The sequence below is a fragment of the Protopterus annectens genome, chromosome 4.part0, assembly GCF_019279795.1.
Source record: "Protopterus annectens isolate FY-2018-M chromosome 4.part0, PAN1.0, whole genome shotgun sequence".
In the NCBI taxonomy this organism is placed as follows: Eukaryota; Metazoa; Chordata; order Ceratodontiformes; family Protopteridae; genus Protopterus; species Protopterus annectens.
The window spans coordinates 879,706,654-879,729,571 of record NC_056733.1 but is presented as its reverse complement, the minus strand read 5'-3'; the positions used below and the strand labels follow the sequence as shown (position 1 = coordinate 879,729,571).

The following is a 22,918-nucleotide window of genomic DNA, read 5'->3' as shown; positions in this document are numbered from 1 at the left end:
GGTTGGGGACTGGTATAATGGTTAGGGTGCTCATTCCACACACAAGTACAGGGTTTGATTCTCGCCTTTAACAAGAAAATTAGCCAAGCTTAAAATGTCCTGCAAGGGCAACCTGTCTAGTAACTACCTACTAACTTAAGCAAACTGGAATGTTTTTGAGAAACGAAACTTCAAGATTCATATTAATAACTAGCTTACATTAACATTTCTTATGAATACTCAGATTAAAAATAAAACAAAACTCACACAATGTACATGATTCAAAGTCAACAGCTCAAGTATTCTCTGAGATGAAGTATACACATGCATATCCAAGTTAAGAACTTGTGATTTCTGGTAACATACTTGTATAATGAGCCCTAATTTTTTTTTTAACATTTACCTATAATAAGCAAACCTTGTGAAGAGCAAGAATGAATACTACAGCCAACAGGTGTGACTGAGCCAAAAACTTCACAACTGACAAGTTTCATTCAGTTTATGCCTGTCTGACAAGCATGTGAATCTTCAGATCTTGCTATGGCACAGACCATCCAATTGGTCTAACTATATAAATACGTACCTGCTCAGTGAATGCTCTATATAGCCTTCTTTAGCAATAAGTTCTGTCTAGTAGAAAGAAGCTATTTCAGGTGTAATACAGTGTGGAGTAGGAAACATCACCAGAATTGCTAAAAGTTCACAGGGTATCCAAGGACAGAATGAAACATCTTAGGTGATAAACACGAAGTTTCAAGGATCACAACAGGAACATTCTTTAAATATGTGAGGCTTTAAAGGATGGCTATATAGTCCTAATATGGGAAAATTAATATGAAAAGGGGAATACTGCATACAAAGCATAAGCCATTCTAGACTTCTATCTGACAAATGGTTTGAATATGCGCCAGTCTGCAGGTGTCTGTAAACGTACTTACCCAAAAGTCCTGATTTCTAAGTTGGAGATTGCAGAGTTAGATGTCAAAAAGGAGGGGTGCCCAGTACTGAGTCCTGGGGCACACCACTGGCTGCAGTCATACTTTCAGAGAAGGAGTTTGCCAGCTTAACTAAGGATGGCCCATTGTTCTGCCAGTTGGATATTCATTTCAATATGCATGGATCTATTTGTAAGACACCCAGATAATCAGAGAATAGCACATTTGTGTAAAAACTTAATATAACAGTAGATGTCCTACTGGTCACTGTAGCAGTATTTCAATACTGATGTGTTATCTTGCCCTAAGTAAAGTACACTTGTGTACACTTACCATAAATGTAGATGTTCGACTGCATTCACTGTTGCAGTCATTACATTTGGGTAATCTGCTGGCAGGTTGCCCTCAGTCGGATGAATTCCAAAGTCTTGGGTCCTGCGTCGGTTGCTGTCTTCTCTTCCATGACGTCAGGTCGTCAGGGGTATAAAACATGCAGCAGACACCATTTTCTTTAGTTTTTCTTGCCCCCGATGTCAGGTGCCCCCAAAAAGGTAGCAAAATGATATATATATATATATATATATATATATATATATATACACACACACATGCATCAATATAAACTTTACCTTCATCTACAAGCAAATACACCACATAGGTTGTAGAAGATAGAGAAGGAAAGATAAACTTCAGAATGACAGGGGGATGGGCGGGAGGATAACCTGGACTGCAACAGTGAATACACTTGAACATCTACATTTATGGTAAGTGTACACAACTGTACTATGTTCTTTGTGTTTCACTGTTGCAGTCATTACATTTGGGTAGAATCCCAAAGCTATGGTTGGGAGGCTGGAGCTAAACAGCATTAGGTGCAGCTATAAGGCCCTGCAGAACTGCAGTGGCAAAGCCTGCCCTGGACTTAGAGTGGAGCGGCAAATGGCAATGCTTTGTAAATGTGTGAACAGAACTCCAAGTAGCAGCCTCTAGAATGTCTTTGGATGGTACTCCTCTGAGAAAGGCTGCTGAAGTAGCCGTAGAACTGGTGGAATGAGACCTAATGCCACTGGGCAAAGGTTTACCATGGTGTAAGTAGCAGAAATGGATGCAGTGGCTTATCCACTTTGAAACTGTCTGCTTTAAAATAGCCTTTCCTTCTGATCCTGCAGCATATGACACTAGTAATTGCTCAGTTTGCCTTAGAGCTTTAGTCCTGCTCAAGTAGAATCTTAGCTGTCTGTGTACGTCCAAGGAACGCAGAATTCTCTCCCCTTTGTTCTGCAGATTTGGATAAAAAATTGGCAGATGAACTGTTTGGTTAAGAGCCACACTGGAAACGACCTTAGGCATAAAAGTAGGATTTGTCCTCAGAGACACCCTGTCTGGGTAAAATATGATAAAAGGCTCTACAGCCATGAGGGCCTGTAGCTCTGAAACTCTTCTTGCTGAAGTAATTGCTAGTAGCACAGCTGTCTTCCATGATAAGAACTTTATATCAGAGGTAGCAGCTGGTTCAAATGGAGGCAGTGTGAGCTTTTCCAAAGCATAATTGAGGTCCTATGCAGGTAATGGTGATCTTCTAGGAGGCCTTAAATTTTTGGCTCCTCTAAGATACTGCTTTAGTAAAGGATGAAAAAAGATTGGTGGCTCTGAATTGTAATGAGCCAAAATGGCAGAGGCATGGATTTTGATTGATGAGAAAGATAGACCTTTGTCAAGCATATCAGTTAAGTATTGTAATATCTGAAGAATATGCGGTTCTGTTGTATCAGTTCCTTGTGCTTGATTCCAAGCACATAATCTCTTCCATTTGCCAACATAACATTTTCTAGTACTAGGCCTTTTGGCTTCCAAAATGACATCCATCACAGCTTTACTGAGAGGTGTCGTTTGTATGATTACAGGATTAGCCATGCTGCCAAGTTCAGAGTCTGTAGTTGATTGTGCAGGATCTGATTGCTTTGCTGGTACAGTAGTTGTGGTTTTTGAGGTAAGGTCCAAGCTGGGTATTGAGACAAGATCCTTAGGATTGGGTACAAGTATTGGCGGGGCCAGTCCGGGGCAATTAATATCATCTTTGGCTTCTCTTGTCTGACTTTTAGGAGGACCTTGGGTAGAACAGGCAGAGGAGGAAAGGCATAACAACTGAAGGATAGGGTGACCACTTTCCATTCTTGTCTTTGGTAAGTCCTTGTGCAGAATCTTTTCAGTTGATAATTTTGAGGAGAGGCAAATAGATCTATGTCTGGGCTCCCCCATTTCTCTGTTATCATGCTGAAGACTTGTGGATTTAGTTTCCACTTCTGAGGATCCATAAGGTTTCTGCTTAAATGGTCTGCCAGAGTGTTTTGTTTTCCTGGCAGGAATTGAGCTTGAAGATGTATCTGGTAGGTCAAAGCTGTGTCCCACAGTGCCATGGCTAATCTGCAAAGGGGGTATGAGTGTGTGTCCCCTTGCTTGTTTATATACTACATGACTGTGGTGTTGTCAGTCTATCAGTAGTTGTCCTGGATGAAGTAAGTCCTTGAAGGCTGTTAGGGCATTTTGAACAGCCAGCATCTCTTTCTGGTTGATATGTAGATGCATTTGATTTGGTGCCCATATGCCCTGAATGCATCTTTCTGCCATGTGGGCCCCCCAGGCATAATCTGATGCATCTGTTGTGAAGGTTTGGCTGGCAGGGGGTAGAGTGAAGGGCCGTCCCATGTTTTGGTGACAGGCCTTTGCCCACCATAGAAACTCCTGTTGCAGGCAGGGAATGAGAGGAATCATTGTTTCCAGACTGTGTGAATGTTGACTCCATAAACTTTTTAGGTACCATTGAAGTTTCCTCATATGCAGTCTTGCATATGGAATTAGTAGGATGCAGGATGCCATGAAGCCCAGAGCCTGCAGAATTTGTCTTGCAGAAGACTGGGGTTTTGTTGCCATCAGTTTGAAGTAAGTTGTCAGTTGCTTTTGTTTGTCTGGCGTGAGGTAAGCCATCTGGGCAGTTGCATTCAATCTTGCACCCAGGAATGTTATCTTTTGAGAAGGTACCAGTTGTGATTTCTTTTCGTTTATTGTGTACCCTAGGCATGTTGGAAGCCTTTTCACAAACACCAGGTGTCGTAGAAGAGTGTCCTTGTTCTCTGCTTGAATGAGACAGTCGTCCAAGTAAGGATATATTTGAATACTTCTTTGTCTGCAAAATGCAATTACTGGTGCCAGGCACTCTGTAAAGACCGTGGGCGCAGTAGATAAGCCAAGGGGCAGTGCAGAGAATTGGTAATGCATTAAGCCAGCCTTGAATCTGAGGTATCTTCCGCACAACTGTCTTATTGGGACATGCAGGTATGCCTCTTTTACGTCTAAAGTCACTAGCCAAGCATTCTTGCCCAGCATGGGCAGAAGCTGCTGCAAAGTGAGCATTTTGAATTTTGGAATGTCCAGGTATGTGTTCAAAATCGATAAATCCAGTATTGGCCGCCAGGCCTTGTCCTCTCTGGGTACCAAGAACAGCCTTGAGTAAAAACCTTGTCCTTTTTCATGTTCTGGTACTGTCTGAATGGCCCCCATATCCATGAGGGACGTAACATGTATATGTGCCGCTGCCCATTGATTTTTTAGCAGATTTGGCCAACCATTTGTCATTGGCAGAGTGTGGAAATGGAATCTGTATCCCTGTGATATGTTTAGTACCCACTTGTCCTGGGTTATTAACTGCCAATTTTGAGCAAAAAGTGCTAATTTTCCCCCTATGGGTGCTGCCAAAAGATAAGTGCTTGGTGTAGGCAGTGGGAAGTCATTGGGATTGCTTTCTGTAGGTTTGTGCTTTATCTCCCCCAGATTTGGAGGTGGATGCGCCCCATTGCTTTGACCTGTACGAGTCTTGAGCCTGGTACCCGGAACCCTTAGGGTGTCTGAATTTGCCCCTTTGAGCTCTGTCTGACACAGGAAATGACCAATTTTTTGTAGGCTAGTGTCTACTGAATCTTGGTGGCTGCACTTGTAAGAAATCTTTAACAGTTTGCAAAGACTTAGCTTTGTCTTCCATTTTCTTTAAAACCTTTTCTGCCTTAATACCAAACAGAGAATCATGCTGTAAAGGTGCATCTAGCAATTTAGCTTTAACATGATCAGGCAAATTTTGTTCCTTTAACCAGGCATGCCTTCTAATCACAGATCCAGTAACAGCGGCCCTGCAGGAGGCCTCTAAAGAATCAAAACCACATTGTAAAGTAAAGAATCAAAACCACATTGCAAAGTATGCTTTCCAACTTGTTCAGCTGCATGCAATAATTCCTGCAATTCTTTATTTTCTGCACATTCTGAAATCAACATCATTTTCTGTTTCAGCAATCCCATGACGTGTTGTTGGTATTTAAGCATATGAAATTGACAATTTAAGGCCCTGATTGCCAAGGTTGCAGATGTATAAACCTTTTTTCCCCATCTGTCCAGTGCCCTAGAATCTCTGTCAGAGGGGGTAGGGTTTTTTGCTGTTGAGGCCTTATCTCCCTTTGGACCCTGTGAAATAGTTTCAGGATCAGAAGCAGGGTTTCTAAATAAAAAAGTATGTGAGTCGGGGACTCTGTAATATCTGTCAGGCTTACTGGGAGCCGGAGGTAAGGAGTCAGGGGTCAAGCTCGACTCTGAAAACACATCATCCACAATGTCTAAAACAGGGGGAATGGCTAAAGGCTTGTGCTGAGGGAGAAGGAAATCCCTGAGCCTCTTTTTTGATTTTGAGAAGTCTTGACTCTCCAGTGAAAATGCTCCCTCAAAGTATGCAAAGTGTCTCCAAATGAATAATCCTCAGGAAGAGATGCAGATGGAATAGACTCCTCAGCATCAGAATCTTCATAGGGAGGTATAGATAATTCCTGATCAGAAGAGGAATCAGAAGAAATAGAAACCTGATCTGAAGATTCATAATCAGTGTCTTGCCTAGGCCTCTTATCTGGAGGGGGATGGGAACCCCTGATCAAGGTAATAAGGTCTTCAGCCATTTTGATCATCTGTTTTTTAGGCATAGAGGCCAGTGCACGTGGCTCATGCATCGGTTTTTTAGGTTTAGAAGTTGGTTTTGTCTTTGGTTTTGCAGCGGTCGTCAGTTTGATGTACAAATGTTGAGGTCTGAATAAACCCTCAGGAGCCGGTACCTGCACAGCGGCTCCGGACCCATCCGAGGGAGATACATCCGTTGGTCCAATACCTTGAGTGTCTTGCGGCATGCAGGACTCTACATGGGTGTCGGTAGAGGCCTGCAACTCGAAGGTAGCGGGTATCAGGGGCTGCGAAGGCGCCTCAATGAATACCGGCGACTGGCTTGGGAGAAGCCTCGTCGTCTGTTTTGGATCTTGACTGCCTTTCTCTGTCCTTTTCTTTGCATTTCTTATGTACTCCGGTAGTCAGATTGCTATCCGATGACATTTCTGGGTAGTTAAAAATCTGTTTCCAAAATACTTTGATGCAAAAATATACCGACGCTTAATAGTGTGTTGGTTAAATCTAGCACAAAACCGACAACCAGGCACGTTGTGTTCAGGGGCTAGGCAAGGAATACAGTATAAATGGAAATCCTTATGAGGTATTTGCTTCCCACAAGTAATACAATTATTAACTTTTTCTGACATCGGTAAAAAGCAATAAAAAATTTTCCCAACGGGGTACTTAGCTTTAGTGAAGACTTTGGTTCTGAAACTCAAACTCGAATATTTCAGTAGTCGGTCGACCGGCACTTGCGAAATGCTTCTGCTTCGGGCACCGCGCGGCAAGAAAGACTAAAGAAAATGGCGATGGCTGCATGTTTTATACCCCTGACAACCTGACATCATAGAAGAGAAGACAGCAGCCGACGCAGGACCCAAGACTTTTGGAATTCAGGCTGACTGAGGGCAACCTGCCAGCAGATTACCCAAATGTAATGACTGCAACAGTGAAACACGAAGAACATCCAGATATCCAGATGGCATACCACAGCCAAACCCTTCCTGACACACCATATGTCCAGAATATGACCTCACCGCAGGGGTCTAGGGGTATATAAAGGGATGTATGGACATAAGATCCTCACACTATCTAGAGCCAGATCACCTTGGAGAAGCCCAAGTAAAACAACAAATCCAGCTAAGAGGAAGGGACAGGAACTGCTCCTCCCTCAGTCCACAATGTAAAACAAGCAGCAAGAAAAAAAAGGCAATACTACAACAAGGATAAGCAGCACATCTAGTATGATAGTGAGTTCTTATATAAATATACTATGTCCTTCCTCGGATCATACTTTCACTATTACTTTAATCCTGATATTCTGCTGAATAATTGTTCTGAAATTCTTTTTTTATCAAATTCACAAGCCCATTATTTCCAAATGTGTCTCTTGCAGCATTATTTGCACTCTGCATTTCTTAATATAATTCAATACTCCTATTTTGTCTATACCCGTAAGACATTTACATTCCAAGATAATATGGATAGTGTAGCCATCAAGATAAAGATATTGTTCCCAACTATTATACATTACAGCTTTTTTGAATGTGTACTTCCAACTTTTGTGTTACATCACACACCAATGTTTGGCAGGCTAATCTTTGTGCAGTTGTTTCGTCTCATGTCCATTTGAACCTATGCCATATTTTCAAGACTTTCTGAATTAACGAAAACCCTCAAACAAAACTAAACATTTTCAAAACACCCCATCCCAAATTAACTTAGGACAAACCCACAAAGCTATATACATCTTCAAACAAATGATGTTTTACTTTCCAGACATAAATAATTGCTCCAAACCGACATCTGCACCCACAGGCATTATCTAACCTAAAATCACAGTAGTCTTTACAATAGGGATCCCCTGCCAAGGGCGGCTCAATGTCTAGCCAGTATACCAAAACATTTAGGTTGCGTTAAGTTACGACTTATGTCACACATATGCTTCTTGCGTAGCTTAAGGCATAAAAGTGACATCCAGACATACCATCCTCAAAACTGAGAACACCAGTAGGAATGCCAGTCCAAGGAGAAGAGAGATAATCAATACATCCAGAACAGACAAGAACCAGGGGGAAAGGGGAGAGAGTGAATACTCCAGAGAAGGGCATCTACCATTATGGTAAGATCTTAACTGTACTACATCCCTTCCATTTCACTGCTGCATTACTCATTACAGTAGAGAGAGTGCCAAAGCTCAGGAAGAAGACAGGGAGGAGGAAAAAACAGCAGAGCTCACTAAGAACCCATGAAGGATGGCCCTAGCAAAACCAGCTCAAGTTCTGGAAATTCCATCTAACTTTTAGTACTTGGTAAATGTATGCACAGAAGTCCAGGTAGCTGCCTGAAGAAACAATTAATATCCAAATCTTAAAGCACCAGAAGAAGCCACAGCTCCAGTATAATGAACCTTAACAGAAGGAAGGCTCTTACCAAGAAAGGAAAAACAAAGAGAGATGGCTTTAGAAATTCAAGAAGAAATAGTTTGTTTGGACACAGCCAATCCTAAGGACCAAGTATGAAAAGAAAAAGAGCTGATCAGATTTATGAAAAGTCTTAGTCTTATCTAAATAAAATCTGAGCTGTCTATGATAAGTCCCAGCAAGGAAAAGGGGGATGGAGGGAGGGTAACTTGGACTGCAACAGTGAATACACTCGAACATCTACATTTATGGTAGGTAAACAACTGCACTATGTTCATCGTGTTTCACTGTTGCAGTAACTACAATTGGGTTGAATCCCAAAGCTAAGGTTGGGAGGCTGGAACTAAATAGAATTAGGAGCAGCTATGAGGCCCTGCAGTACTGCAGTGGCAAAGCCTGCCCTGGATTTGGAGTAGAGTGGTAAGTGGTAGTGTTTTGTAAAAGTATGCACTGAACTCCAGGTTGCAGCCTCTAAAATGTCTTTGGTTGGCACTCCTCTGAGGAAGGCTGCTGAAGTGGCTGCTGCTCTGGTTGAATGTGGCCTAATGCCCTTAGGCACCCCATTTGCCATGTTGAGAATAGCATAGACGAATGCAGTGACCTATCCACTTTGAAATAGTCTGCTTTGAGATGGCCTTTCCTTGTGATCCTGCAGCATATGCTACCAGTAATTGCTCAGTCTTTCAGAAAGCTTTGGTTCTGTCCGAGTAGAAGTGCAGCTGTCTGTGTATGTCCAAAGAATGCACAAGTTTCTCACCCTTATTCTGTGGGTTTGGATAAAAGGTAGGCAAATGAATAGTTTGGTTGAGGGTCACACTGGACACTACCTTAGGCATAAAAGTGGGGTTTGTCCTTATAGAAACCCTATCTGGATGGAAAATGATAAAAGGTTCCACAGCCATGAGTGCCTGTAGCTCTGAGACTTGTCTGGCAGAGGTTATTGCTAGGAGCAGAGCTGTTTTCCATGATAAAAATTTTATATCAGCTGTAGCGGCTGGCTCAAAAGGAGGCAGAGTGAGTTTTTCTAAGACATACTTGAGGTCCCATGCAGGTGTTGGTGATCTCCTTGGAGGCCTTAAGTTTTTGGCTCCTCTGAGGTACTGCCTTAATAAAGGATGAGAAAAAATATGTGGCTCTGTATTGTAATGAGCTGAAATGGCAGAGGCATGCATCTTAATTGATGAAAAGGATAGGCCTTTGTCCAGCATCTCAGTTAAGTATTGCAAAATCTGAGGGATATTTGGAACAATCATGTCAATTCCTTGTGCCTGGTTCCAAGCACAGAATCTCTTCCATTTTTCTGCATAAGATTTTCTGGTACTCGGCCTCCTGGCCTCCAAAATAACATCCATAACCGCTTTAAAGAGAGGTGTGTTTTGAAAAGCTACATTATCCGCCATGCTGCCAGATTTAAGGTCCTGAGTTGGCTGTGCAGGATCTGATTGTTTTGTTGGGTCAGTAAGTGAGGATTTTGAGGTAATGTCCATGCTGGGCATTGAGTCAAGTTCTTTAGGATTGGGTACCAGTGCTGGCGGGGCAAGTCTGGGGCAATCAGTATCACTTTTGGCTTTTCTTGTCTGACCTTTAGGAATACCTTGTGGAGGAGAGGCAGTGGGGGAAAGGCGTATACTGTTAAGTTTTTCCAGCTGAAAGATAGAGCATCCACTTTCCATGCTTGCTTGTGATAAGTCCTTGTGCAGAATCTCTGTAGTTGGCAGTTGTGAGGGGATGCAAATAGATCTATGCTCGGGAATCCCCAATTCCTTGTTATCATGTTGAAGACTTGTGGATCCAATTTCCACTCGTGGGGATCCATGAGGTTTCTGTTTAGTTAGTCTGCCAGAGTATTTATCTTTCCTGGCAGGAATTGTGCTTGCAGATGTACTTGGTAAGTCAGTGCTGTGTCCCACAAAGTCATGGGTAGTCTGCAAAGAGGGTAGGAATGTGTGCCTCCCTGCTTGTTTATGTACCACATGACTGTAGTATTGTCCATCTTTATCAGTAGTTGTCCTGGATGAAGTAGATCCTTGAAGGCTGTCAGAGCATTTTGAACAGCTAGCATCTCTTTTTGATTGATATGTAGATGCATTTGGATTGCGGACCATGAGCCCTGAATACATCTTCCTGCCATGTGGGCCCCCCAGGCATAATGTGATGCATCTGTTGTCAATGTTTGCCCGGCTGGGGGTATGGTGAATGGCTGCCCCTTGTTGTGGTGACAGGGCTTTGCCCACCATCAATACTCCTGTTGTAGGCAGGGAATGAGTGTAATTATTGTTTCCAGGCTGTGGCAATGTTGAGTACAAACACTTTTTAGATACCACTGTAGATTCCTCATATGCAGTCTTGCATATGGAATTAGCAGAATGCAGGATGCCATGAAGCCCAAAGCCTGCAGAATTTTTCTTGCAGTTAACTGGGTGTTTGTTGCCAACCTTTTGAAATAAGTAGTCAGTTGCCTTTGTTTGTCTGGCGTGATGAGATAAGCCATCTGGGCAGTTGTATTTAAGCTTGCACCCAGGAATATTATCTCTTGAGAGGGTACAAGTTTTGATTTCTTTTTGTTTACTGTGTACCCTAGGCATGTTAATAATATTTTTACAAACGCCAGATGCTGTAGTAGTATGTCCTTGTTTTCTGCTTGAATAAGGCAGTCGTCCAAGTAAGGATATATTTGTATTCCTCATTGTCTGCAAAATGCAATTACTGGTGCTAGGCATTTTGTGAAGACCCTGGGCGTAGTAGATAAGCCAAAGGGCAGTGCAGAGAAAGTACAGTTTTGTACCTACCATAAATGTAGATGTCCGAACTGGATAGCATCTGCAGTCATAACAAGTGGGTTGTCCTGTCGTCAGGCAGCCCTGCAGTCGGCCGGATTCCAAAGTCGGGTCCGCTTCGCTGATGTCGCACTCCACCCGACGTCATCTCTGTTGGTCTTCGGGTATAAAAGCATCAGCCGACGCCATTTTCCTCAGTGTTTCTTGCCCCAGATGCCAGTAGTCCTCTTGCAAGCTAAAAATTTGGATAGATGCCAATGTTTCCAAATAGATAGAGGTAAACACAACAATAAGCATATATGTACATATATACAAACAAATACACCATAAGAGACTCCCCCCCAACAGCTAGCTATTAGGAGGGTAAACACCCTAGGAGTACCACAGAGGGGAAGGAGGGAGGGTAATCCTGACTGCAGATGCTATCCAGTTCGGACATCTACATTTATGGTAGGTACAAAACTGTACTATGTCCTTCATGGATGCATCTGCAGTCATAACAAGTGGGTAGAATACCATAGCCAACTAGGGGAGGAGGATAAAAGTAGATTATGGTGTGTTTAGGATCCCTTGCAGTACAGCAGTGGCAAACCCTGCTCGGGATCTGGAATATAGAGGCAAATTATAATGCTTGGCAAATGTATGCACGGAGGTCCAAGTAGCCGCCTCAATAATGTCTTTGGTTGCCACTCCTCGTAAGAAGGCTGTGGTAGTGGCTGTTGCCCTTGTAGAATGAGGTCTTATGTTCTGTGGAATTGGTTTTCCATGGAAGGAGTAACAGTATCGTATGCAATTTCCTATCCATTTGGAGATTGTCTGTTTGGAAATAGCTTTTCCTTCCCTTCCTGTTGCATAGGCTACAAAAAGTTGGTCAGTCTTTCTGCTATTTTTGTTCTGTCCAAGTAGTAGCGTAGCTGTCTATGTACATCCAAGGTATGCAGTATTCTTTCCCTCTGTTTTGTGGGTTGGGAAAGAAGGTAGGTAGGTGGATTGCCTGGTTTAAAGACACTCTGGATACCACCTTGGGCATAAATGTAGGATTAGTCCTCATGGACACTCTATCTTGGTGGAAGATTAGGAAGGGTTGCACTGCCATTAAGGCCTGTAGTTCTGAAACCCTCCTTGCTGAAGTAATTGCCAGTAGGAAAGCAGTTTTCCATGACAGGTGTTGTAGGTCTGCTGTTGCTGCTGGTTCAAAGGGTGATAGTGTCAACTTTTCTAGCACAAAGTTTAAATCCCAAGCTGGTAATGGTGGTTTCCTTGGAGGTTTTACATTCTTGATTCCTCTGAGGAACTGTCTGAGCAAAGGGTGCGAAAAAACAGGTGGATCAAAGCTGTATTCTGCTGAAATAGCTGATGCATGCATCTTGATGGAGGAGTAGGACAGGCCTGAATGAAGAAGTTCGGCCAGATACTCCAGAATGTTAGGCATATCTATGTTTGACACATCTTTTCCTCTTTCCGTACTCCAAATGACAAACCTTTTCCATTTTTCAGCATAGTTCCTTCTTGTTGAAGGTCTGCGTGCTTCAAGAATAATGTCTTTAACTCTTTGGGAAAGTTCTGGATTAGCTGCTGCTATGTGATGTTCCATGCAGTCAGTTGCAGCGTTTTAGGTTTGGATGTATGATGCTGTAGTTGTTCTGAGTTAACATCAAAGGCATCAGGGTATTGGCCACATATTGTTCGAGACATGCTCTTCAGTAGTGGGTACCAGTGTTGTCTTGGCCAGTTTGGAGCTATCAGGATTATCCTTGGACGTTCTTCCTTGATTTTTAGTAGTACCTTGTGTATCAAAGGAAGAGGTGGGAATGCATATGCTGTTAGGCCTTTCCAGTTGAAGGAGAGTGAGTCCACCTTCCATGCTAGTGGGTGGAATGTCCTTGTGCAGAATTTTTTGAGCTGGTGATTGAGAGGTGATGCGAATAGGTCTATCTGTGGCATTCCCCATTTCTTCGAGATGGTCTTGAAGATGTCCGGGTGCAGCTTCCATTCGTGGGCATCCGAAGTGGTTCTGCTTAATATGTCTGCCAGGGTATTGTCTTTCCCCGGTACAAATATTGCCTGTAACTGAATGTTGTAGCTGAGTGCCAGGGTCCACAGCTCCAAGGTCATTCTGCATAGGGGGTATGAATGAGTGCCTCCCTGTTTGTTGATGTACCACATGACTGTGGTGTTGTCTGTCCTTATCATCAACTGGCCCTCTTTGAGAAATGGTTTGAACTTTTGGATTGCCAGTTTTACTGCCAGCATTTCTTTTAGATTGATGTGCAGGTGAAGTTGATCCTGTGTCCACAATCCTTGCACGCATTTGTCCAGCATGTGGGCCCCCATCCTAGGTCTGAAGCGTCTGTTGTGATGGTCTGGCTTGGTTGACATCTGCGAAAGGGTAGGCCTGGGTTTGACTGGCATGCCTGAGCCCACCATAGGAACTCCTGTTTTAAGCATGGAATTAGTGGGATTTCTGTTTCTAGACTGTGTCTGTGTTGGGACCATAAATTCTTTAGGTACCACTGTAGTTTCCTCATATGTAGTCTGGCAAATGGGACCAAGATTATGCATGATGCCATGAAGCCCAAGGCCTGCAGAACTTTTCTTGCTGTTAACTTGTTCAGTTTTGTTAGTGCCAAGAAGTAAAGAGGAAGTTCATTTTGTTTTTCTGTAGTCAGGAATGCCATTTGTTGCACTGTGTCCAATTCCGCGCCCAAGAATGTCCTTGTTTGGGATGGTATCAGCCTTGACTTTTGTAAATTGACTGTGTATCCCAGTCCTTGTAGCAAGTAAATGACCCTTTGTAAATCTGTTGTCAGCTTGCTTTTGTTGTCCACTTGTAGCAGGCAGTCGTCCAGGTATGGGTAAATTTGAATTCCCTGTAGTCTGCAATGGGCGATTACTGATGCCAGGCATTTTGTGAATACTCTGGGCAGTAGATAAGCCAAAGGGCAATGCTGAGAATTGATAGTGCTCTGATCCTGCAAGAAATCTGAGGTATCTTCTGCAGATTGGTCGAATGGGGACGTGCAGGTATGCCTCCTTGAGATCTAGAGTTACCAGCCAAGACTCCTTGCCCAGCATGGGAAGAAGTTGCTGTAGGGTCAGCATTTTGAATTTTGGGACAATGATGTATGTATTTAAGGTGGACAGGTCGAGAATTGGTCTCCAACTTTTTCCTTTCTTGGAACTAGGAATAGTCTGGAGTAGAACCCCTTTCCTTGTTCTGCTGTTGGCACTCTTTCCACAGCTCTCATGTTTGCTAACTCCATTATCTGGCGTAGAGCCTCTGTTTTTGATTTGGAGGTAGATTTGGCATTCCTCTTTTGACTGGTAAAGTGTGGAAGTGAAACCGGTAACCTTGATCTATGGTTTGTAAAATCCACTTGTCTTTTGTTATGTAGTGCCAGTTCTTTGAAAATAAGGTTAACTTTCCGCCTAGAGGAGCTGCTATTTGTTCCCTGGTAGGCGGATTTAGGATTAAGTCACTGTGGTTGTGCTGATGTAGTGGCAGTGGCTGTGTCTGTGCCTCTGTTGTTACCTTGCCACTGTCGTCCTCTGTAGGCACCTCCTCTGGATTGGTTTCTGCCTCTGGAGCGTCTATTCCTGCCCCTTTGAAATTTTGTGGAGTCAGGAAAGGACCAATTTTGGCAGGCCAGTTCCTGCTAAACCTTGGGGGTTGAACCTGCAAGAAATCTTTAACAGTTTGAACAGATTTTGCCTTTTCTTCCATTTTCTTCATAACCTGCTGGGCAGGTGTACCAAACAAACTTGTCTTGTCCATAGGAGCATCTAGCAACTTAGCTTTAACATGATCCGGTAAAGCTTGTTCCTTTAGCCATGCATGCCTTCTTATCACTGTGCCTGTCATGGCTGATCTAAATGAAGCCTCCAGTGCATCATAGCCACATTTTAAGGAATGGTTGCTAACTTGTTGTATGTTATTTACCATCTCTGTTACATATTTCTTATCAAGAGATTCATCAGTGGTTAGTTTTTTAGTTAACTGATCAAGCATAAACTCTTGGTATTGTATCATGTGAAACTGACAGTTTAAAGCTCTAGCTGAGAGAGTAGCTGAAGTGTAGACCTTTTTACCCCATCTGTCTAGTGACCTTGCTTCCCTTTAAGAAGGAATAGGGTTTTTAGCTGTGGTCGCGGCTACTGCCTTGGGACCCTGGGATATAGTTTCTGGGTCTGCAAGTGGGGCCTTGTAAAGGTGGTGATGAGTATCTGGCACCCTGTAAAATCTGTCTGGTTTGGCAGGGGCTGGGGGTAAAGAATCTGGAGCGGAGCAAACATCATTGAAAGCATCATCCACCACAGAGAACAGGAGGTATAGCTAAGGGCCTGTGCTGTGGGAGGTGCAGAAAGGTCCTAAGTCTTTTTCTGGAGTCTGAAAAATCCTGTTGCTGCCATTGGAACTGTTCTCGCATGGCATGCAAGGTTTCCCCAAAGGAGAATTCTTCTGGTGGGGAAGCAGCTGGAATGGATTCTTCAGCATCAGAATCTTCAAAATTGGAGAAGGGAGCCTCAGGCTGTTCAGTTATGTCTGATTCATCAGCAGAATCATCAGAAGACACTGGCTCAGGGGGCTCTGCCCTAAGTCTCTTCTCTGGGGGCTGAGAGGCCCTGTCTGGATGAGATTGAGATCCTCTAATTAAAGAAATTAAATCTTCTGCCAAAGAAAGCATTTGAGAACTAGAAGAGGGCCTGGATGTGGGGGGTTTAACAGGCACTGTTTTAGTAGTCTTGGCTGCTTTAGCCCTGGCGAAGGCCTTAATGGACATGGCAGCTGGAGGCCTAGCAGCACCACGTGCTGGGGTAGAGACATCCAAGGGGATGGTGTCTGATAAGTCAACCACCGTAGTGGGTAAAATTTCTGAGGTCGATTCAAGAGTTGTAGCAGGGGCCTCAGTTGTAAGAATAGGTTCAGCTGTACTTTGAGCAGTTTTCGGTTTCGCCGAAACCGAGACACTCATGATTTGCTTTACCGTGGTTTCGGCCGAAACCGCGGACCCGAAGTGTCGGTCTTTATCTTTGCGTTTTGGGGTAGTCGGAGGATCCGGCGGCATAATGTACGCAAAATCAGAACCGAAAAACTGTTCTGCAAACTCCGACCGGCGTCTAAGCGTTGTCGGTTGAAAGAGGCACAGGCGAACAGGCTGCTACGTCGTGGGCTGGGCCTAAACAAGGCAGACAGTAAGAGTGGAAATCTTTATGAGGTATTTGTTTCCCACAGGTTAAACAATTGTTAACTTTTTCTGACATCGGCTGAGGCAAGAAAGAGTCCCCAGCGGGTACTTAGCTTTAGAAGTCTTCGAAGTAGTATTCGGTAGAAGTAATCTCTGGATCCGACCGACCGGCACTTGCGAACAGCTTCTGCTTAGGGCGCCACGCGGCAAGAAAGACTGAGGAAAATGGCGTCGGCTGATGCTTTTATACCCGAAGACCAACAGAGATGACGTCGGGTGGAGTGCGACATCAGCCGAAGCCGGACCCGGACTTTGGAATCCGGCCGACTGCAGGGCTGCCTGACGACAGGACAACCCACTTGTTATGACTGCAGATGCATCCATGAAGGACATTTGGTAGTGTATTGAGCCAGCTATGAATCTGAGGTATCTTCTGCATGACTGTCTGATTGGGACATGCAGGTATGCCTCTTTTAGGTCTAAAGTTACAAGCCAAACCTTCTTGCCCAGCATGGGCTGAAGCTGCTGCAAAGTCAACATTTTGAATTTTGGAATATCCAGGTATGTGTTTAGAATAGATACGTCCAGTATTGGGCTCCAGGCTTTGTCCTTTCTGGGCACCAAGAAACGTCTTGAGTAAAATCCTTGTCCCTGCTCTTGCTGTGGTATTTGCTGAATGGCCCTCATGTCCATGAGGGATGAAACTTGCTTTTGTGCCTCTGCCCATTGATTTTTTTGGCAGGTCTGGCATACCGTTTACCCTTGGCAGGGTGTGAAAGTGGAACCTGTAACCTTGTGACACTATGTTCAAGAGACATTTGTCCTGGGTGATAAGTGCCAGCTTTGAGAAAAAAGTGCTAGTTTTCCCCCTAAAGGAGCTGCCAGTAGATAAGTGCTTGGCGCTGGCAGGGGGAAGTCATTGGGACTGCTTTCTGTATGGCTGTGACTTGTCTTCTCCGCTTTTGGAGGTAGAAGCACCCCATTGTTTAGACCTATATGAGCCTTGGGGCTAGGATCTGTCTCTAGGGCGTCTGAATCTGCCTCTTTGTGGCCTGTCTGACACTGGAAAGGACCAATTCTTTGTAGGCCAGTGTCTGCTAAATCTTGGAGGCTGTACCTGTAAGAAATCCTTTACTGTCTGCATAGATTTGGCTTTGTCCTCCATTTTCTTCAACACCTCTTCTGCTTTAACACCAAACAAGGTATCATGCTGTAATGGAGCATCTAATAATTTTGCTTTAACATGATCAGGCAGATTCTGTTCCTTTAACCAAGCATGCCTCCTAATGACAGAACCCGTAACAGCGGCTCTGCAGGAGGCCTCCAAAGAATCAAAACCACATTGTAAAGTATGCTTTCCAACTTGTTCAGCTGCATGCAATAAATCCTGCATTTCTTTATTTTCTGCACATTCAAAATTTGTCAACATTTTCTGTTTAAGCAGTGACATTATGTATTGCTGATATTTAAGCATATGAAACGGACAATTTAAAGCCCTTATAGCCAAGGTAGCAGAAGTGTAAATCTTTTTTCCCCATCTGTCCAGTGCCCTGGAATCTCTGTCAGAGGGTGTAGGTTTTTTTGCAGTGGAAGCCTTGACCACTTTGGGACCCTGAGAGATAGTTTCTGGGTCAGCAGCAGGATTTTTAGAAAGAAATTTGTGGGAGTCTGGAACCCTGTAGTATCTTGTCTGGCTTAACAGGAGCTGGAGGTAAGGAGTCAGACTGGACTCTGAAAATACATCTACAATGTCTAGCACAGGTGGAATACCGAGGGGCCTGTGCTGAGGCAGTAAAAGAAAGTCTCTGAGCCTTTTCTTAGATTCTGAATAATCTTGGCTCTCCCAGTGGAAATGCTCCCTCATGGTATGCAGTGTTTCCCCAAAAGAATAATCCTCAGGTGGAGAAGCTGAGGGGATAGATTCTTCAGCATCAGAATCCTCATAAGGAAGAAGAGAGTATTGCTGATCAAAAGAGGAATCAGATGAAATGGAAACCTGATCTGAAGATTCATATTCTCTCTCCTGCCTAGGCCTCTTGTCAGGAGGGGGATGAGAACCCCTGATCAAAGTAATCAGGTCTTCGGCCATTTTGAGCATCTGTTTTTTAGGCATGGAGGCCTGTCAATGGGGCTGTTGTACTTGTTTCTTTGTCTTTAAAGCTGCTTTAGTCTTTGCCTTTAAAACTGAAGTTGTTTTAACATATAATTGTGTGGGTCTGAAAACGCCCTCAGAAGCCGATGCCTGCTCAGCGGCTCCGGACCCATCCGAGGGAATGGTTTCCGAAGGTCCAATACCTTGAGTTTCTGTGGGCCTGGTTGACTCCACGTGGGAGTCGGTATCGGCCTGCGGCTCTAAAGTAGCGGTCGTGAGGGGCTGCGAAAGCGCCTCACGGAGAACCAGCGACTGGCCTAGAAGAAGCCTAGTCATCGGTTTTGGACCTCGGATGCCTGTCCTTTTCTTTTTCTTAGCGTTTTTTGTAAACTCGGTAGTCTGCTGTTCCGACGGAATTATATAATTAAATCGTCTACCAAAGTAATGAAATGCAAAATCCTACCAACGCTTAATAGTGCGTTGGTTAAATCTAGCACAAAACCGACAGCTAGCAACGTCGTGGTCAGGGCCTAGGCAAGGAATACAGTAAGAATGAAAACCCTTATGAGGTATTTGCTTCCCACAAGAAATACAATTATTAACTTTTTCTGACATCGGTCTGGAGCAAGAAAAAACTTTCCCCAATGGGGTACTTAGCTTTTCATGAAGACTTCGGATCTGAAATTCGAACCTGAAAATCTCAGGAGTCGGCCGACCGGCACTTGCGAACTGCTTTTGCTTCGGGCACCGCGCGGCAAGAAAGACTGAAGAAAATGGCATCAGCTGCATCTTTTATACCCCCTGGTGCACTGATGTCAGGGAGGAGGCGACAGCAACCGACGTCGGACCTAGACTTTGGAATTCAGGCCGACTGCAGGTAGCCTGCCAGCAGGATAACCCAATTGTAATGACTGCAACAGTGAAACACGATGAACATCAGTCTTCCAACAGCAATGTTGTAAGGAAGCTGAAGATGCAGGCTCAAAAGGAGCCTGGGTCAACTTTTTCTAAAACAAAATTAAGATCCCAGGGAGAAGGAATAGGTTTAAGGTATTACTTACCTTCAAATCTAGATGCTAAATTAGGTGATAAATGCAGACAAGCAGAAATAAATAAGTGGGCCTTAACAGAAGAATAAGCCAAACCAGCATTAATCAGTTCACACAGAAGATAAAAACAAAGGAATATCCACAGAAAGTGGATCCAAGCTATTAGAAAGACAAAGCAGAAAACCTCTTCCATCTGGATAACTAGTATTTCCTAGTAGTGGGTTTCCTGGCTTCCGGCAGGACCCCAAGCATGTCCTCAAAAAAAAGGTGTATGTAGAATCAAAATCCTATCACCCACAGTGTCAGTTGAAGAGTGGACAGGTGAGTATGGATGAGAGACTCCTTGTCTTCTCTGAGAAGGTCCACTCCGTGAGGTAACTTGTGATGACTGCCCTTGGCTAAATGCAGCAGAAGATACCAATGCTGTCTTGACTAAAAGGGAGTCGCCAACAAGATTTTGGGAGCATCCTGCTTTATTTTGAACAGGACTTTTGGAATGGGGGGAGCATAAAGAAACATCCCCTTCCAAGAAAAAGAGAGGGCGTCCATATTCCAAACCAGTAGGCCTGGGAGTCTTGCACAAAATAGAGGAAGTTGTTTGTTCAGAGGGGAAGCAAAAAAATCCATCTGAGGAGTACCGCACTGGTGGACAATGTCCAGAAACACATCCTTGTGAAGCATTCATTTGTGGGACTGAGTTATGGACCTGCTCAGAGAGTCTGCCACCTGAAGGAATGTAAACTGCTTGAAGAGTCAGATGACACTGGATAGCTAGTTCCTACACTAGTAGTGCCAACTAACAAAGAAGATAAGACCTTGTATCCCACTACACCACTGTGGTATTGTCTGTAAACACCCTGGGAGGTCCTGGACAGAAGAGTTCTCATCTCCTTGACGATGATGAGGCAACTAGACTCCCTGCACCTTCAGGGAACTGAAAGCTGGTCCCCATCCACGTCTGAAGCATCTGTGAATAGTTCCTGAGGGAAGAGGTGGATGAAAAGTGAGCCCAGAATTGAGAGTCAATTGCTGAATCCACCACTGAAGTTTCTGCTTGAGACAAGGAAAAATAGGAACTAAAAATCTGAGGGGATGAAAATGCTGAAGTCAAACTGACTTTAGAAATTACTGAAGTTTTCTCATGTGGAATTTGGCAAAAGGGAGCATAGGAATGGCGAAAGCCATGAACACCAGAGCTCTCAGAAATCCCCTTGCTGTTACTGAGGTCAGAGGAAGAAGGAACTGAAAAAAAAAGGAAACTAGACGTAGGGCCCTGGGCAGCACAGGAAAGATTAGTTGTGTAAAATATTACCATAACTGTTGATGTCCTCCTCTTCTCTGTTGACGTATTCTTTACAAGAGAGAATGCAAAAGCTCATAAGAAAGAAAGGGAGAGGTAGGGGCAGAGGAGCTTTCCAGGAAGCCATGGAGAATGGCCTTAAGCAAACCCTGCCCTGGATTTTGAGACACTGTCCAGTTTGTAATGCTTGGTGGAAGTATGGACTGATGATAAAGTAGCTGCCTCCAGAATGGCACTGGTGTCCAACCCTTTGAAGAAGTTGCCAGAGGAGGAAAATCGCCACTGATTCTAAGGACAACCACAAAGCATTCTATAGCTATGCCAAGAATTTCAATGGCAACACCCAGACTTGCTCTGAGTTACAGCACAACAGCACAAAAATTACAGAACCAACTGATACTGCCAACATCCTGGCAGATAGGTTCAGTGCTAACTTTACCCCCCTCTCACCCCCTAAAGGGCCCACATCTACACAGGAAGAATGCAGAGTCCCTGTAATCTTAACTATGCAGGTAAAAGCTGCACTCTCTAAAGCCAAAAACACAGCATCCATGGGAACGGACAACATCCCAGGCTGCGTTTTACATGAACTTCAGAATGAACTGGCTCCCCACCTAAGCACCATGTTCAATCATAGCCTCACATCAGGCTTTGCGCCCACTGAATGCCACACAGCAACAGTTATCCCACTCCACAAAGGAGGAGCCACCACTGAATCCGGGAACTATCGCCCTATTAGCCTGACAAGCCTGGTCTGTAAGGCCATGGAACGTATCATCATGGAACTCATAAACAAAGGACATTGGTAACCTCCAAACTCTGGACCCCACCCTGTTTGGGTTTGTGAAAGGCAGATCATGCCTCCTGAAAGTACAGTTGTGTACACCTACCATAAATGTAGATGTTCGAGTGTCTTCACTGTTGCAGTCATAACTGTAGGGTGCTCCTGCCGGCAGGCAGCCCGAGGTCGGCCAGAATCCCAAAGTCTGGGTCCGGCGTCGGCTGTACAATCTAGTACCCTGACGTCAGTACGCTTTGGTACATAGCCCTCAGCCGACGCCATCTTCTCCAGCCTTTCTTGCCCTAGATGTCAGAAGTCCCCAACAAAACAAAAATGAATCCAACAAGGAAACACAAATACACCACAAAAAAGGAAAAGGGAGAAAAAAGAGGGGATAGGAGGGAGGGAAACCCCGACTGCAACAGTGAAGACACTCGAACATCTACATTTATGGTAGGTGTACACAACTGTACTATGTTCTTCGTGTTTCACTGTTGCAGTCATAACTGTAGGGTGGAATCCCAAAGCAGTGTAAATGGGGAGGAGGCTTTAGATAGAAGAAGGGGAGGCAAGAATACCCTGTAAGACAGCAGAGGCAAAGCCTGCCCTGGTCTTAGAAAACAGGGGGAGATTGTAGTGCTTGGAAAAAGTATGCACAGAACCCCAAGTGGCAGCTTCCAAGATATCCTTGGTAGGGACTCCTCTGAGGAAAGCTGTAGAAGTGGCAGCTGCTCTAGTAGAATGACTTCTAATGGTACCTGGAAACTGTTTCCCATGATGAGTGTAACAAAATCTGATTCCATAAGCAATCCATTTGGAAATAGTTTGTTTAGAAATAGGTTTTCCAAGAGAACTGGAGGCAAAAGAAACAAACAACTGATTAGACTTTCTGAACTCTTTAGTCTTGTCCAGGTAAAATCGTAACTGTCTGTGCACATCTAATGAATGCAAAATCCTTTCCCCTTTATTTTGAGGATTTGGAAAGAAAGGAAGGTGAATTGTCTGATTTAAAGCCACTTTTGAAATCACCTTAGGCATGAAAGTAGGATTGGTCCTCAAGGATACTCTGTCCTGATGGAAAATAAGGTATGGTTCCACAGCCATGAGAGCTTGCAACTCTGAGATCCTTCTGGCAGAGGTCAAAGCTAATAAAAGAACAGTCTTCCAAGATAAAAACTTAATATCTGAAGATGCAGCAGGCTCAAAAGGAGGCAAAGTAAGTTTTTCTAAAACATAATTAAGATCCCAGGCAGGGACAGGAGGGGTCCTGGGAGGCCGCAAATTTTTAGCTCCTCTCAAGAATTGCTTCACCAAAGGATGAGAAAAAACAGGAGGATCAGAACTGAAATGCGCAGAAATAGCAGAAGCATGAATCTTAATGGAAGAAAAGGAAAGTCCTTTAGATAAAAGTTCGGAAAGGTAAAG

The 22,918-nt window shown here is 44.0% G+C and overlaps 1 protein-coding gene across 1 annotated transcript in view; it reads right to left on the bottom strand.

The window, feature by feature from the left end:
• Positions 1 to 22,918, bottom strand: part of SMPD4 (sphingomyelin phosphodiesterase 4) — a 1,415,848-nt gene that overhangs the window by 931,542 nt on the left and 461,388 nt on the right. The gene's annotated exons all lie outside the window — the stretch shown is intronic.